Raw genomic sequence first — 18,308 nt, forward strand, 5'->3', positions numbered from 1 at the left:
CAAACTACCCTGGAATCCAGAGAAAAAGCTTATTTCAAAACTTCAAAGGCTAAGAGTGTAGCTCAATAGTAGAGCACCTGCCCACCAAGTGAAAGGCTACACAAAGGTTTGTAATCAACTGATTTAAGTGGCACTTTATCATCAACAGGACCAAACTGAAAACTTGCTAATAGTGAAGGGAGTAAGCACAGGGGTTAGCTTAGTGATCCTTCTACATCAGCTTCGGGATGCTGGGACCACAGGTATGTATTAACAAACCACCACCTTCAGCCTTTCCATTTAGGTACAAGAAGTAGTTCCAGCAAATAATTCTAATTAGCTGGGCCCAACTATTCAGAACATGTGGAGCCTGGCCAAAGTCAGCATGGGCAATTTAAATGGCTAGTTTTATATCAACTTGACACAAGATAGAGTCATCCAAGATGAGGGAACCTCACTTGAGAAGATGTCTCCATAAGATCAGGCTGGTTGGCTGGGCATTGGTGGTGCACACCTTTGATCACAGCACTCAGGAGGCAGAGGCGGGTGTATCTCTGTGAGTTCAAGGCAAGCCTGGTCTGCAGAGAGAGTTCCAGAACAGCCTCCAAAGCTACAGAGAAACCCTGTCTCAAAAAAAAAAAAAAAAAAAAAAAAGATCAGGCTGGTGCCATCTCCGGGCTGGTGGCTGGTGGTCCTAGGTGCTATAAGCAGGCTGAGCAAGCCATGGGGAGCAAACAGCACCCTTATGGCCTCTGCATCAGTCCCTCCCTGCGAGGTCCCTGCCTGGTTTGAGTTCCTACCTTGGCTTCCCTCAATGTAAGCCATACCCCTTCCTCCACAAGCTGCTTTTGGTCATGGTGTTTCATCATAGTAACAACTGTGACTAAGACAGCAATTTACAATGTTCAATCCCCGTTCCCTAAAGCTGTATTTCAAGAAAGTAAATCAACAAGAGACTGTACAAGAAATAATCCTTTATAAATATTTTGCTCTGCTGCTGCTTTTTTCAGTGCCAAGGACCAAAGTTAGGGTCTCTCACATGCTAAGCAAAGGCGCTATCACTGAGTTATAGCTGCAGTCCTACAAAAGTGTTTTCCTGAGGACTAACCCTAATGCCTTTTCCATGCTAGGCAAGCCCTCCATTACATACCCACACTCAAGTTCCTGCAGCCAGGCACTCAGGACAGACAGACCCTGAACCTATGACCTTCCTGTCCCCACCTCCTGAGCAGCTGGGATTGCAAATATGAGCCACCACACTTGGCTACCTGCAGCAAAAGGCTTTTTAAAACTCAGTTGAACTTGTTTGATATTCTCCTTGAATTTAAATGCCCTCATCTATTAAACAGGTACAATACCCAGGGTTGTGTCATGATTAAGTGAGAAAGGCAGTATAATGCTTAGGTTGCTGCCTTAAGTATAGAAACTGCTTCATACATGTTGACTGTTATTACCTGAAGATCACTCAGTGCCCATGAGTCCAGTGCTGGGATGGCATCTATTTAAGAAACAAGTTTAACCTCAAAAAAAAAAAAAAACCCACCACCACCAACAGCAAAACAAACACCAAAAGTTAAAAGCAATGTTAAATATTAACTCACTGAGACCTCACAGGCAATACCGAGATCCAGTTCAAGACCCACAGTAGCACCTTGTGTGCCTCTTCAACTCTTCCCGGTCTTTTGCTTGCATTTCTTATAATCTAGACGGTTGTCCTGACTCTCTGCAAGTAAGCTGGACCTTCAGCACTGTCTGAGCTATGACAGCTACTATGTGAGGCTCAGTCAACGTAGGGCAAGGGCTCACTGTACAAGATGACACTAACAAGTCACCCAAGACTTACGTTCTTCCTGACAGACTAACAGGTCAATGACATCTTGGCCTCGCTCAAGATTCTTCTTTGCCTCAGATAAAAAACACTGCTCAAGACAGCTACAGCCTAGACACCTTCATCTGCCATGGAGCCTTCCTTTCATGCCCCTCACCAAGAAACGTTACTTCAGGCCCACATTAGCAACTCCAAATGAATGATTAGCCATGGAAGCTAGAAGAGAGCCCACAAAAGACCAAAGTGTTAACCTGAGGAATTACTAACTATACAACAATCATCAAATTTATCTGAAAGAGAAACTAATCTTTTCAGCATCAAGAGATGTGTGGTGCTGCGGTGGTGATTTGGAGAACAGGTGATGTGTGCTGTGATTTGGAGAACAGGTGATTTGTTGTGTGATCTGGAGAACAGGTGATGTGTGGTGCTGTGATTTGGAGAACAGGTGATGTGTGCTGTGATTTGGAGAACAGGTGATGTGTGGTGCTGTGATTTGGAGAACAGGTGATGTGTTGTGTGATCTGGAGAACAGGTGATGTATGCTGTGATTTGGAGAACAGGTGATGTGTGCTGTGATTTGGAGAACAGGTGATGTGTGGTGCTGTGATTTGGAGAACAGGTGATGTGTGGTGCTGTGATTTGGAGAACAGGTGATGTGTGCTGTGATTTGGAGAACAGGTGATGTATGCTGTGATTTGGAGAACAGGTGATGTGTGCTGTGATTTGGAGAACAGGTGATGTGTGCTGTGATTTGGAGAACAGGTGATGTGTGCTGTGATTTGGAGAACAGGTGATGTATGCTGTGATTTGGAGAACAGGTGATGTGTGGTGCTGTGATCTGGAGAACAGGTGATGTGTGGTGCTGTGATTTGGAGAACAGGTGATGTATGCTGTGATTTGGAGAACAGGTGATGTGTGGTGCTGTGATTTGGAGAACAGGTGATGTATGCTGTGATTTGGAGAACAGGTGATGTATGCTGTGATTTGGAGAACAGGTGATGTGTGCTGTGATTTGGAGAACAGGTGATGTGTGCTGTGATTTGGAGAACAGGTGATGTGTGCTGTGATTTGGAGAACAGGTGATGTGTGCTGTGATTTGGAGAACAGGTGATGTATTACGGTAGTTAACTGTAAGATAGTTGCAGTCAAAACACCAGTCCCTGGCCATGCTAAGAAATCACAGAAAAACCCTTCATCCTTTGAGCTAAAATACTTCATTCCAACAATAACTTTAAAAAGAAAGATGGGAGGGAGTGAAAGGAGGGGTGAGAGGGAGAACTGTGGTTGGAATGTAAAATGAAATCAAAACATAAAAAATGAAAGAAAAAAGAAAAGAAAGTTGGGGAGGGGAGGGGAGGGGAGCTCAGCATGATGGCACATGTCTGTAACCCCAGAGACCCTACCTCATATATAATTTTTAAGATAAAGATAAAGCTTATAGCTTTGCTGATGAAGAATAAATTAATACAATCATTTTGGAAAACTGACAATACTTAACTAATGCTAAATATGGATATAGCTTATAACCTAGCACCTCCAATATATAACCACTGGAGGTGACTCAGTCTCACAAAACAAGAATGTTGTACAAAGTGTACAAGAATACTCCTAGTAATATTATTCATAATAATCCAAACTAGAATTTTAGACAATTATTGTAAAGCAATGATAAAGAAAACACTATTGCTATATGCAACTACACTCATTAATCTCAAAGACAATACTGAACAACAACAGCAAGAAAAAAAAACATAAAACAGGATTTATGGTTCTATTAATTTGAAACTTAAAGCAGGTAATACTATGCCAGGCAGTGGCGTATGCCTTTAATCCCAGCACTTGGGAGACAAAGGCAGACGGATTTTTGTGCCCTTGAGGCCAGTCTGGTCTATAGAGTGAGTTCTAGGCCAGGGCAGTTACAGAGAAACCCTCAATGGGGGGAGGGGAGGACAGAGGCAATAACACTAGAAGTCAATAGTGATTACCTTGAGAAGCCATCTATGTAAGAATTAGAACATTTCTCTTTTTCATTTTTGTCTTTGTTATTATTATTATTATTATTATTATTGTTCCTTTTTTGCAACCTGTACACCAGGCTAGCCTCAAACTCATGATCCCCTTATCTTTCTGCCTTGCAAATGCTGGGATTACAGGCATGCATTTTCATGCCCAAAAGTCTGGAGCACTCTTGTGATGTTCTGTAGCTTTATTTCCAAAGAAAACTGTCTCAATAGCGCTCATCACTGACTCAGTAGAAGCAGTGACTGTATTCCAGTCTATCCAGCCTACACACGCATGTACTACACTCAGTGCTCCTGCAGGAGCCACACCAACCACTGCCTGTGTAGTCTTCTATGCCTCCATGACCAAGTTAGTGTCTGACCTCAGCATTTCCCACTGGCCTTCATACCATCAAAAAAGCAACAGTGTTCACTGCAAATATAAACATGCTATAATCTTGGCAGGCAACACCTGGCAATATACATACATAACTCACTAAAATCATTCAATGGTTTTTTTTTTTAAACTGGTCAGAAAATATCTGTACACTGCTTAGCAAGGTACTTTTGTGATCTCACCTGACTAGTATTTTTTTTCTCATCATGAGTTTGTAACTATAAATTCAGAAATAAATTATGTGCCATCAACTTTAAAACTTATGCTTTTATGCCAGGCATGGTGGCACACACCTTTAATCCCAGCACCTGAGAGGCAGAGGCAGGTGGATTTCTGATTTTTCATTCACCTTAATATCTCTGAATATACAACACAACCTCCATCTAGAACATTTCCCTAACCCTAACCCTAACCCTAACCCTAACCCTAACCCCAACCTAACTCTAACCCCTGGGGAAAAAATGAGGTCTCAGGAGATCTAAGAGGTCAAACTAGTTTCACAGCAACACTAAGATGCATCCATTTTGTCTTGGTGATGTAGGGGATTGAAGCCAAGGTCTGAGCATGCTACACAGGTTCTTTACCACTTAAGTATTTTGGTTTTACATTTGTTTTATGCATGTCTTACCTGCATGTACTGTGTATGTCAGGTGTCTGGGGACAGTAACAAATATTCTTAATTGCTGAACCATGTCTCCAGACCGTACTGAAATACTTCACCAGCCTCTTTCTATTTTTAACTTTGACACAAGCTCTTACTAAGTTGTCCAGGCTGGCCCTGACCTTGCCAACCTCCCACTCCAACCTCCCCAGTCACTGGAATTACAGGCCTACTTTTATTTGCCTTTTTCTTTGCTTTTTTTTTTTTTTTTTTTTTTTTTTTTGGTTTTTACGAGACAGGGTTTCTCTGTATTGTTTTGGAGGCTATCGGTCCAGCCCGGCCTCACACTCACAGAGCTCCGCCTGCCTCTGCCTCCCGAGTGCTGGGATTAAAGGTGTAAGCCACCACCGCCTTTATTTGCCTTTTTCACACAGGCCAATGTAACTGAATTCACAGAAGGCAAGGTAGGAACGTTAATCAAAATGTAACAGCAGAGCTGGGGAAGTAGCTTAGTGGTGAACCATATGCTACCACTGCAAACAAAACAAAACAAAAACAGCCATGCCCGCATATCTCTGTAATCCAAGCATTGGGATTGAAAACAAGAGGATAGTTATCTCAAGGCTAGCCTGGGCTACATAACGAGACCAATAACAAAGGTATGGAGGCTGGGGATGTAGCTCACTGGCAGAGTGCTTCTGTAGCACTCACGAAGCCTAGTGTGGTGGTGCATGTCTGCAATTCCAGTACTGGGACACAGAAGCCCAAGGTAATCTTCAACTATGTATAATAAATTCAAAGCCAGCCTGGGTTACATGAGATCTTGGCTTAAAAAAAAATATATTAGTGATATGTTCATTCCTATATACTTTCAATTGAAAAAAATCTGGAATTTCTCTGTAGTGATATTTTGTTTATGACCTAACAAATAAAACTTGTCTGAAAATCAGAGTGCCAAACTAGCCACACTAGTTAGCCATAGAGGCCAGGCAGGGGTGGCACACACCTTTAATCCCAGCATCTAGAGACAGAGGCAGACAGTCTCTGTAAATTCAAGGCCACACACCAGATTGAATCTGTCTAAAAGAGAAACAGAGCTCACAGCTTTGATCCCAGCACTTGGGAATCACACATCTTTAATTCCAGCACTAAGGAGGTGGAGACAGGAGTGATATGGCTGGGCAGAGAGAGGAATTTAAGGCAGGAGAAGACAAGAGCTCAGAGCAGGCTGAGGTTTCGTAGACACAAATGCAGTCTAGGCAGTCAGCCTGAGGACAGGATCACCCCTTTGGTCTGAGTATTGGTAGAAGTAAAAACTCTCTAGTGGCTGGTCATTTGCTTCTCCGATCTTGCAGCATTAACCTCTACATCTGACCATTTAGAATTCATGCTCAATGTCTCACTAAGAAAAACTAAAACAGGGATTGGGATGTATTTCGGTGGTACAGTACTTGAGAGTAAATGGAAGACTCTCAGTTCAAGTACTACCACAACAGGTAATAAAAATAAAAAGAGAATTTCCATAGTGAAACAGTAAAATTAATAATCTTATAGTCATATCTCAATATCCTCTCGCTCCTATAGATAACCAAAACCTCAATATGCTCAAATCCTTTATATTAAGAGTGTACCTGCTTGGGCTGGAGAGATGGCTCAGAGGTTAAGAGCACTGACTTCTCTTCCAAAGGTCCTGAGTTCAGTTCCCAGCAACCACATGGTAGCTCACAACCATCTGTAATGAGATCTGGTGCCCTCTTCTGGCCAACAGACATACATGCAGGCAGAATACTATATGCATCATAAATAAATAAATCTTTAAAAAAAAAAAAAAAGAGTGTACCTGCTTAATCCCAGCACTCGGGAGGCAGAGGCAGGCGGATCTCTGTGAGGCTCCAGGACAGCCTCCAAAGCCACAGAAAAACCCTGTCTCGAAAAACCAAAAAAAAAAAAAAAAAAAAAAAAAAAGAGTGTACCTGCATACTCTGTACATCTATACCTTGTGGGGGTGGAAACTTAAGGTTTTGCTATATAACCTAGATTGGCTTCTGTGATGGTTTGAAAGCAAATGGTCCCGAAAGGGAGTGGTACTAATGGAGGTGTAGTCTTGTTGGAGAAGCGTGTGACTGTGAAGGCAGGTTTTGAGGTCTCCTACACTTAAGCCACGCCCAGTGAGACAGATCACTTCCTGCTGCCTGCACAATCAAGGCAATCAGGACGTAGCTCCTCCTCCACTCTCAGCTCCTTCTCAGCACCATGTCAGCCTGCATGCCTCCACGACCTGCCATGGGTCTAAACAATGCATTAAACCTCTGAAACTGTGAGCCACCCCAATTCAATGCTTTCCTTCTGTAGTGCTGCTGTGGTCATGGTGTCTCTTCACAGCAATACAACCCTGACTAAATGCACAGTCTTGTAAATGCTGGGATACACACCACCACTTGGGCGCCATACATCTTTCAGTCATTTCTACATTATATCTAATATTCTCTAGATAGTTGTTATACTATATTGATTACAAGATAACGAGGGGAAACATCTCTACACAGTTGGAACAGCTGCAGTTGTTTTTCTGAATTTTGTTTAACAGACATCGTCTCATCATTTAGCCTTGGTTAGCCTGAAACTGTATGTAGACAGAGCTCCCCACTTGCCCCTGCCTCCCAGTACTGGGACTGCAAGTGTGCTCTACCATGCCTAGCCTCCTTCCCGAATATGTTTAATGAATGTCTAATGTGTTTAATGAACATTTGGCTGAATCCACGAATGTGGAACTCACAGTTAAGGAAGAGTGACTGTTTCTGTCCTTCAGTGCATGTGTTGTCTACCCTCCTCCCCGCATTGCTTGACACAGGTGTGGCTCTCAGTACCACATCAGGAGGCTCACAAGAGCATGTATGCCAGCTCCAGAGATCCAGCACCTTTTTTTGGTCTCCCCAGAACCTACACACGTGTTCATGAGCACATACAGACACATAACTAAAACAAAATTAAAAAAAAAAAAAAAGGTAGGAGGCTAGAGAAAAGGTTAAGAGCCCTGGCTGCTCTTCCAGAGGTCCTGAGTTCAGTTTCCAGTAACCACATGTGGCTCACAACCATCTGTAGTAGAACATGATGCCCCGTGTTGCCAAGCCAAGCACTCATACATAAAATATAAGTAAATAAATAATTTTTTAAAGAGTAGAATAGAGAACACTCCACATTCATCTCTGGCCTCCTCTAGATGTGCATGTACAGGTACACACATCCTTATGTATACATGAACACATGAAGGTACACATATCATCAATATATAAGAAGTGTATTGTTAGCCGGGCATTGGTGGCGCACGCCTTTAATCCCAGCCCTTGGAAGGCAGAGGCAAGCGGATCTCTGTGAGTTCGATGCCAGCCTGGTCTACAGAGCTAGTTCCAGGACAGCCTCCAAAACAATACAGAGAAACCCTGCCTCGAAAAACAAAAAAAGTATATTGTTACATTTGATGAATCAATATTTAAATTGTTTTCTTAGCTTTAATCCCTAATAAAGTTCCATATCGACAAATATAATCCACATAAGCCAAAATTCCTTAATGTCCATTATAGGTTTTGTGGTTTATTTGTTTTCTTTTCTTTTTTTTTTTGGTTTTTCGAGGCTCTTGTAGACCAGGCTGGCCTCGAACTCACAGAGATCCGCCTGCCTCTGCCTCCCGAGTGCTGGGATTAAAGGCGTGCGCCACCAACACCCGGTGGTTTATTTGTTTTCTATTGGTACTTTTTTTTCCAAAATAGTTATTCTTTTTGATATACACATATGTTTTGCCTGCATGTGTGTCTGTACACCATGTCCATGCACTGCCTGCAGAGGCCAGGAGTCATATCCCCTGAAACTGGAGTTAAACTACTGTGAGCAACCATGTGGGTGCTGGGAATCAAACCCAGATCTTCTGGAACAAAAGGCAGTTTTACATGTCTGCATCTCTGGATGAAGGTGTTGGGTCACCTGGAACTACAGACAGTTGTGAGCTACCATGTAGGTTCTGGGAATTGAAACTGGGTCTTCTGGAAAAACAGTCAATGCTCTCAACCACTGAGCTCTCTCTCTCTTTAACCCCATAATAACTTTGAAAAGAGTAAAATGAGGCTGGGTGTTGGTGGCACACACCTTTAATTCCAGCACTCAGGAGGCAGAGGCAGAGGCAGGCGGATCTCTGTGAGTTCGAGGCCAGCCTGGTCTACAGAGCAAGTTCCAGGACAACCTCCAAAACAATAATACACAGAAACCCTGTCTCGAAAAACCAAAAAAAAGTAAAATGAGGCCTTATTTTTATTTTTTTTTACATTTTACCATGTGTATAAATTCAGGATCTCAGTAACAACATTGTATTTATATTAATTTTTCTCCTCAGTTTATGATAAATTTTTGCACTTTCAAATATTCCCAGAATTTCTTACTATAAAGTAATAATAGCATTACTTTCTCAACTACCAAGTGATATATTAAACACATTCACTATAAGTAAAACTGTATTCTACTTTAAATTGTATTTAAGTTGTTTACACAAAGTGCTCTCACTCCTTATAGCTGCTTTTCTTATGTTGACACTGCACACATGTACATCACATCTCCACATTTCATTATCTGTGTGTACACAGATAAATTTCTGCTTGCTCAAATATTAACCCTAGTCTAACTCAGAAAACAATGCAAACATCATAAGCTTTACCCATAAGGCAACAGTGTGATGCTCACCTGATCTCTAGCTCATCCATCCAGGTGAAGTATCAGAACTTTATCAAGAATGATTTTGAGAGACACTGAGGAAGGACAGTGGTAGCTTCTGGCAGTTCACCTGAGAGGGAGAGAGAAAAAAATCTTTCACCACACTGAGACCAGACCCTAAGGTTTCGGCAACATGGCAATGAGATGAAATTCTCATAACACTTCTGACTTTTTACTGGTCTCTGTGTCTTCATTAAGTGATGTGGGTGACAGTACAGAAATCATTCTGAAGCCACCTATATCCTTCCTTACTCTGAAAAACTGAATACTGTATATTAACTATAAAATCCCCCGAGATTGCAATTCTACAGAAGCTCTATATAGTTCTAAATTTAGCCAAGCAATAGAAATAGATGGAAGGTGTGCAACTCATTTTAATATCTGTACTTTTATATCTGTACTTTTATGTTGCCAGGCAGCTAATTTCTTTAGTAATGCTAGAGCAGCCAACCACATAAATGGGCAGAGATACCCAAGCCATACAATCAACTGGCAGGTTAGTAACGGTGTTAACTGAAATACTGAGCCACGTGGTGTGGCTCACACTTCCAGCACTGGGGAGGCTGATGTAAGAAGATCAGGGTTCAAGGCCAGCATAGGTTACACTAAGACCCTCCCTCAAGCAGGAATGTTAAAGGCGGCTGGAGAGATGCCTCAGATGTTAAGAGAACTAGCTGCTATTCCAGAGGACCCAGGTTTGATTCCTAGAAGCTACATGGCAACTTATAACCACCTGTAACTTTAGTGTCAGGGGACCTGACATTCTCTTCTGGCACCAGGCACTCAAGTGATGCACAGACATACATGTAAGTGAAACATAAAAAAAAATCTTTTAAAAAGTGGTATCTATGACTTCAAGAAATCATCACCTTTCCAACTTCCAAAGGATATTCTGCATTTTTCCCACAGAGGGTTTTAGAGTATTTGAGCGAAACCGCCGCCACAACCTGGCTGACTTGTCATTTCTTGCAAAGATAAGAAATGAGTACATTCTGGAACTGGTAGAATACTTGTGATTTTAGAGTTCCAGATCCCAGTTCTAAGGCTAACACTATTTTGGACTTTCTGGGACATTAACCCTCATAAGGAGCCATACTCCAGGTCTCTATAGTTCTACATACCTTTAATCCCAGCACTCAGGAGGCAGAGGCAGGTGGATCTCTGTGAGTTCGAGGCCAGCCTGGTCTACAGAGCGAGTTCCAGGCCAGTCAAAGCTTTTTATATAGTGAGACCCCGTTGTCGTCATCATCATCATCATAATTTTAAAGGCTAGGGAGCTAATTCTGGATAACATGATCAGTTCCCAGAACCACTAGTGAAGTGGTTCAGCAGGTAGCACTTACTGCCAAACCTGATAATCTAAATCCAATCCCTAGGCCCAGAATGGTAGAGGAGAGAAACACCTCCCAAATATTAACACAAACATGCATACGCACATGTGCACACAACACACACACTCTCTCCAAGGGCAGCCCTCTCACTACCTCCTAAGAAGTCATTTAGTTTGGATACTGTACTACTTAAGTACATCTGAGAACATACACAGCTCTGCAATTCATCCTCCCTCCCATATCAAAAACAAAAAACATTGATCAAATGAAAACAGTAAGAACAGATGGACAGCTAACAATAAGAGGTGATCTCCCCATGAATGAACTATTTCCCACTGAGGAAGGAATCAGGGCTCTTCCAGAAGTGACTACCCAGGCCTGGGTAAGGGAAGTCCAAGCCAAGTTTTCAGCTTACACAGCTAGGTGGTACTGTTTGCAGGAAGAATGTCTTAGGATAAGAACCCATTTCCATGAGTTTATACATATTTGGGGATAGAGGTTTAATACAGGGTTTATCTATGTAGCTCTGGCTGTCCTGGAACTCACTCTATAGACCAGGCTGGCCTTGAATTCACACAGATGTGCCTGCATCTGCCTCCCAATTACTGGTATCAAAGGTGTGTCACAGCCAGTCCAAACTTATATATATTTTTTATTTTTATTTTTTTTTTTGGTTTTTCGAGACAGGGTTTCTCTGTGGCTTTTGGAGGCTGTCCTGGAACTCGCTCGGTAGTCCAGGCTGGTCTCGAACTCACAGAGATCCGCCTGCCTCTGCCTCCTGAGTGCTGGGATTAAAGGCGTGCGCCACCAACGCTCGGCTTTTCCAAACCTATATTTTTAACATAAACATTGGTATGGCATTAAGGCTCATTTGAGTTTGGGGGAGGGGGTGCTTTTTTTTTAACATCTATTGTGGGGGGGAGGGACGAAAATTCCATGAAGTCAGCTTTCTCTATCACCTTTAGGTGGATTCCATGAATCAAATTCAGGTTCCCAGACTTGAGTAAGAGTAGGAAGAGCCTTTACCTGTTGGGCCAACTCGCTTGCCCTAATCAAGCTTTTAGCAAAGACAAAGGAGCTTCAAAGATTATGAAACGCAGCTGTTGGTCATTACCGAGCATGTATTTCAGGTCTGGTGACACAACTCACCTGACACAGTGCTTGCCTAGCATGCTTGAAGCCCTGGGTTCAAGGCCCAGAACCACATAAACAGCCTCTGTGCTTGAGAAGTTGATGCAGGGGATCACAAGTTGAAAGTTATCCTTGGTTACACAGCAAGTCTGAGGTCAGTATGGGCTACATGATAAGCTGTCTCAGAAATAATAATAATGGGGACCAGCAAGGTGACTTAGCAGGTAAATGCATCTGACAGTCTGAACTGAATTCCCAGAACCCACATAAAGGAGGCAGGATAACCAACTCTCCCTGTTACTCTCTAACCTCCATACACAACCACGGCATATATACATTACCACAAATACACCTCATACACATCCCTTATACACACAATATAATAACAAACTGCAGCAAAACGACATTGTGATATAGAATATACCAATATACCAAAAGTGGCAGCACAAAAGCAGTTAATGAAGATAAAACAACTTAATTCTATGTATTATATATATGGTACACAGTCCTGTAATCCCAGCACCCAGGAAGCTGAGGCAGAAGGATCAAGACTAGTCAGGGCTACACAGAGCGGTTGTCTCCAAACAAATTTGCACTACATTCTTATTTCCATAATTAACAGATTTTTGCCTGACTTTCTTTAAGTGTAGAAGAAAACATGTCAAGGGAACTCAAAACAAAGGCCAAATTTAAAACATTTTTGTATCTACTTATAAAAATAAAAAGTGACATGGGGCTAGAGAGGTGGCTCAGCAGTTAGAAGCACTGTCTGCTCTTCCAAAGACCAGGGTTTAATTTCCAGCATCCATTCGGCAGCTAACAACTGTAACTCCAAGATCTGACACCCTCACACAGACGTATATGCAGATAAAATGTCAATATACATAAAATAAAAATTATCTCTAAATTGTGCATTTATAAAAATAAATGGATAAAGACATTTAATAGAGGAATGGACAGAGTACCATCAATGGAGATACAGGGCGATAGGGAGAGTGCTATACTGCTAAAGCAACAACCAGACTACACCATCAGTTTTTTTGTTTTGTTTTGTTTTGTTTCTTTGGTTTTTCAAGACATGGTTTCTCCGTGTAGCCCTGGCTGTCCTGGAACTCGCTCTGGAGACCAGGCTGACCTCGAACTCACAGAGATCCACCTACCTCTGGCTCCCGAGTGCTGGCATTAAAGGCGTGCACCACCAACGCCTGACTTAGACCATCGAGTAAAGTATTTTCTACAAAGGGTAAGAAGGATACAGCTCAAGGAAAATACTCAGGCCATGGGACAGGAAGATCTAAAATTAGTTCCACCAACTGGACCCATGTACACATCTTGAAGCCATGGCTCTAGTTATGTATCCCACAGAAGGACAAAGTTCTTTACAAACCCACTCTCCTTTGTCTCTTTTGGTTTTTGAGAAAGGGACTCAACAATGTAGCCAGGATAGCTTCACCTTCCTGCTCTGCCTTCTGCGTGCTAGAAGGGCAGACATGGGCTGCCCTCATGACGGCCTTTTAACCTTCCCATCTTTAAAAAGCGGCACAGAAGGGGCTCACTACCCAAACAGTAAGGACAAGCTGACAACTGAGTTCCCAGCACCTATTGCAGTGGCTCACAACCACAGACACAGGCAACTCCAGCTCCAAGGTACTGGACGCCCTCTCCAGGCCGCCACAGGGCATAAACTTACACATACACACAATTTGACATAAAGTCTTTGGCTGGGAGTGGTGGTCCATGTCTTTAATTTCAGTACTCGGGAGCCAGAGCCAGGGGATCTCTGTGAATTCCAGGCCAGCATAAACTATATGCTATCAGGTTAGCCAGGGCTACATAGTAGAGAACTGTCTCAAAAATATAGAATCTTAAAAGCAAAATGAGATAAGTCTACAACATTCTCTCCTTTGAACCAGACGGGACAATATAAGCAAAACACAACACTTTTCTTCCTTCTTCAAAAATCTACTTTTTCCCAGTGGTTGTGCCTTTAATCCCAGCACTCGGGAGGCAGAGTCAGGTGGATCTCTGTGAGTCCGTCAGCCTGGTCTACAGAGCAAGTTCTAGGACAGCCTCAAAAGCCACAGAGAAACCCTGTCTGGTGGTTGGGGGTGGGGGGAGGCGGGGACAACACACCTATCTTTTGCTGAGCCAGTGGCTCAAGAGACACAGGCACTTACTTGTCTCACTAGCCTGACAGCTGAGTTCCATCCCTGGAACCCATGTGGACAGGAACCCACTCCATAGAAAGTTGTTCTCTAACACACACACACACACACACACACACACACACACACACACACACACACATAAAATTAAATAATTTTTTTAAACAGGGTCTCAGGTAACCCATGCTGGATTGGAACTAAGTAAAGATAACTTTGAATTCCTGGTTGTCTACACCAGATCTTTTATTACTTGTACATTAATATTAGAACCAGATCTAGTCAAATGCTTACTAGATCGACAATTCTTTCATCTCAAACAAGCTGCTCTCTCATGGGCATGCTAGCTTACAGTCCCGGAAAATATTTAAGCCGAAACCTTCGACACCACAGTCCTACAAAGTGCTTTTAAAAATACACCTTATCCTTTGCCTTCCTGAACTGAGAAGTAGCCAAGAACTGCCTGAGAGCAATCTCACCCAGACCTCTCCAACCAGGTCAGAGAAGGTAACCAAGAAGAAAAGAAATAAATGAGGCACATCCCCATAGCACTCAGGAGCCTGTCTCTTTTACCCTTAAACCATGTACATTTACTGAATTCAGGTAAAAATGTTATGGAAGGGAGCGAGTGTTCTTTAAGACCAAATCCCCCACTGTTAGAGAAAGCAATTTTTACAGTTTTCAGCTCAACTTTTTTTTGGTTTCGTTTTTCGAGGCAGGGTTTCTCTGTGGCTTTGTAGGCTGTCCTGGAACTAGCTCTTGTAGACCAGACTGGTCTCAAACTCACAGAGATCTGTCTGCCTCTGCCTCTGCCTGGAAGTGCTGGGATTAAAGGCGTGCGCCCCCACCTGGCTCAGTTCAAGTTGTATCTACAGAGGTGGGAGGACCATCGCCTTCTGTGAGCTGAGATGTGCTTGTCTCACCAGCTATGAGTCTCACAGCAGACCTAAGACCATCCACACAGGCCTGGAGACGGAAAAGCACCTGTAGCTCTTGAAGACAGTTGGGTTTGGTTCTCAGTACCCACATGTCAACTCGAAACTGTCTCAACTTCAGTTCCAGGTGATCCTATGTCCTCTCCTGGCCTCTGCACACACCAACCATAAAAGTGGTACATACACATACACATAAATCTTAAAAAGACTAGCCACACAAAAGATTTCACATTCCCTCCTGTTTTCTGTCAAACAGAAAACATCCCAAGAGGTGACAAGGAGAAAATGTTACCTTCCAATGAATACCAGTGAAAATCTTTCCAGAAATTCACTACAAGGCAAAGCTCAAGAATACAGCCAGATAAAGTGGCCTTTGCCTGCAACCCCAGCTGTTTGGGAGTCTGAAACAGAGGGATCAATGGAGCCTAAGAGTTCCTGGGCAGATCAGGCACCACCATGCCCTCTAACCTAGTCAGTCAACAAGCAGTAAATCTGTTGAGCACTGACTGCATGTCCAATGTGCAAAGTGAAGAGGACACAGCAATTTACAAAAGAAAAAATCTGTCCTCCTCAAGTTTTCTGGGTTTTTTTGTTTGTTTGTTTTACAGAGGCGACTAAAACTTACAGAAAGTAACAGGGTGACAAGAGGTCAGGAGACAAAGAAAGAGTCACACAAATCCTTTTGCATTCAGAGAGCTAAGGGAATGTGCCCTCTAGGGCTGCTTGAATAATAGCCTCAGACAGGTGAGAGGATGGCTGAGCAGTTTTGTAAGGGAAAGATGACCTAAGAACACCAAACAAGTGCTGAGTCTCTGGGCAGAAGTGTGCTAGAGTGATCTACCAACAACCCAGGTCAGATCTGCGTGTAGTCAGGGGGAATGGTGAAGTAGACCTGGAGTGAGAGGAAAAGGTTTTAGCAGGACATAACGGTGCACACGTTATCCCAGGGCTCAAGGACTAAGGCAGGAATTCTGCCTTGAGTTTGAGACTGTGTCTCCATTAACAAAGACTAGGAGAGCCGGGCGTTGGTGGCGCATGCCTTTAATCCCAGCACTCGGGAGGCAGAGGCAGGCGGATCTCTGTAAGTTCGAGACCAGCCTGGACTACCAAGTGAGTTCCAGGACAGCCTCCAAAGCCACAGAGAAACCCTGTCTCGAAAAACAAAAAAAAAAAAAAAAAAAAAAAAAAAAAAAGACTAGGAGAACCAGGTTTTACCCAGAAAGAGGAAGCCACCCTCTTCAGATTCCCTTCCATGAAACAAGCCAACATCCATTTTTGTTTATGGAGACAGGGTCTCTTGTATCTCAGGCTGTCCTTAAATTGTGTATGTAGTGGAGGATGGTCTGGAACGTCTGACCATCCTGGGTATGGAGATGCTGGGGAATGATGCCCAGGACTTGGTGCACGCTAGGCAAGCACTCCAATAACAGCCAAAACCTGAGCCCAAGGCATATTATTGTTATCACATTTATTTACTTTTACTGTTGATTTATTTTTGAGACAGGGTTCTGTTACAGAATTCAGGCTAGCTTTGAACTCAATCCTATACTCTCAGTTGGCCTCAAACTCAAGATCCCTAGTGCTGGGATTACAGGTCTATACCACTTCTACCTGCCTTTTTTTTTTTTTTTTTTTTTTTTTTTTTGGTTTTTACGAGACAGGGTTTCTCTGTATTGTTTAGGAGGCTATCGGTCCAGCCCGGCCTCGAACTCACAGAGATCCGCCTGCCTCTGTCTCCCGAGTGCTGGGATTAAAGGCGTGCGCCCGGCTTCTACCTGCTTTTATTGGGCAAATTTTTTGTCTTATTTTTGGTTTGGTTTGTTTATTCAGACATGGTCTCCTGTAGCCCAGGCTGACTAGGCTAACTTTGAACTCTTGATCCTCCAGTGTTAGCACTGTGTCATCAGTGATCAATTTAAGTTTCATTTAGTGCACATGTGTGTGTGAGTGAGTGAGTGCGTGCGTGTGTGTGTGTAGGCCAGGTTGGCAGAGATCCTCCTGCCTCTGCCCTGCTGGAATTTCAACTCCTAAAATTTTAACGTTCGCTGACATTTCATCAGCCCTTCCTTCCATAAGGTTCTAGAAATCATGGTGGAAGCCGGGCGTTGGTGGCGCATGCCTTTAATCCCAGCACTCGGGAGGCAGAGGCAGGCGGATCTCTGTGAGTTCGAGGCCAGCCTGGTCTACAGAGCGAGTTCCAGGACAGCCTCCAAAGCCACAGAGAAACCCTGTCTCGAAAAACAAAAAAAACAAAAAACAAAAAAAAAAAAACAAAATCATGGTGGAAAACAGCTACCTGGCAAGCAAAAAATATACCTAATAAGCGAAATGAAATAACATTACCTCACATCTACTTCAACCTTTATCTTGAGCTTTACTGAACTAAGGAAAAATATATTTGGAAAAGGGGCCACAAATGACTAACATGTCAATTGAACGATCTAAAAACACAACAAAATGCTAGCAATCTGTGATGTTAAGTGGTGCGTGTCACATGCCCCGAGCCTCCAGGTCGCCTACAAACATCAGCTAAGACTGTTGACTCCTCAAGTCCTTTAGGGGGTTGGGGAGATACATAGAAGGCCGTTCTAACTAGGATCGGAATTTAAACTTTCCCACTCTTCTCCCTCCGGTTTTAGTGCAGCTCTTCTGGGGTGGGAGACTGTGATTCGGTCAGTCAACACTATGCAAAACAATTCACTTGAGGCAAACAGTCCGCGGCGGCTACCGGATTCGCCGCGACCAGCGTGGAGAGAAAGCCTGAGTGGTGAGCGCAGCGCAGGCCCAACTTCTCGGGGCTGCAGAGCATCTTTCCGGCGCATGCCAACTCCAACTCCGGCGCCTCGAGGTCCCCAGCCACACTCGCAGCCCGGGCCCCGGCACAGGCCACAGGTGGCGCCGCCGCCCGCGCCCCCGGAGCCCGCGGCCCCCTCAGCACGCTCGCACGCTCGCACTCGGGCTCGCGCCGACCGACCCTTCCCGGGGGCTGCGGCCCGGCCCCGCCACCCGCGGCTCGCCGGCCCGCCCGCCACGCCCCCTGCCCGCGCGCCGCCCGCCCGCCCCCCCGGCCGGAGGTGGCCTCACCTCACGGGGGCCAGAGCGGGGAGGGCGCCCGGTCTCCGCCCGCCGCCCGGGCCCACGGCCGCTCGGCTGCGGCTCGGCCCCGACGGCCCGCGGCGGCGGCGG

The 18,308-nt window shown here is 44.0% G+C and overlaps 1 protein-coding gene across 10 annotated transcripts in view; it reads right to left on the bottom strand.

Moving 5' to 3' along the window:
- The window catches only part of R3hdm2 (R3H domain containing 2), a 103,475-nt gene extending 85,167 nt beyond the window's left edge, over positions 1 to 18,308 (bottom strand). For all 10 annotated transcript variants that reach the window (XM_040754748.1, XM_040754745.1, XM_040754747.1 and 7 more), the window contains exons 1-2: positions 18,207 to 18,308; positions 9,534 to 9,633 (exon numbers count right to left, since the gene is read on the bottom strand). The gene's annotated coding sequence lies outside the window, so the exon portion shown is untranslated. The remainder of the gene's footprint in view (positions 1 to 9,533; positions 9,634 to 18,206) is intronic.

Source organism: Mesocricetus auratus, unplaced genomic scaffold, assembly GCF_017639785.1.
Source record: "Mesocricetus auratus isolate SY011 unplaced genomic scaffold, BCM_Maur_2.0 Super-Scaffold_100011, whole genome shotgun sequence".
NCBI lineage: Eukaryota > Metazoa > Chordata > Mammalia > Rodentia > Cricetidae > Mesocricetus > Mesocricetus auratus.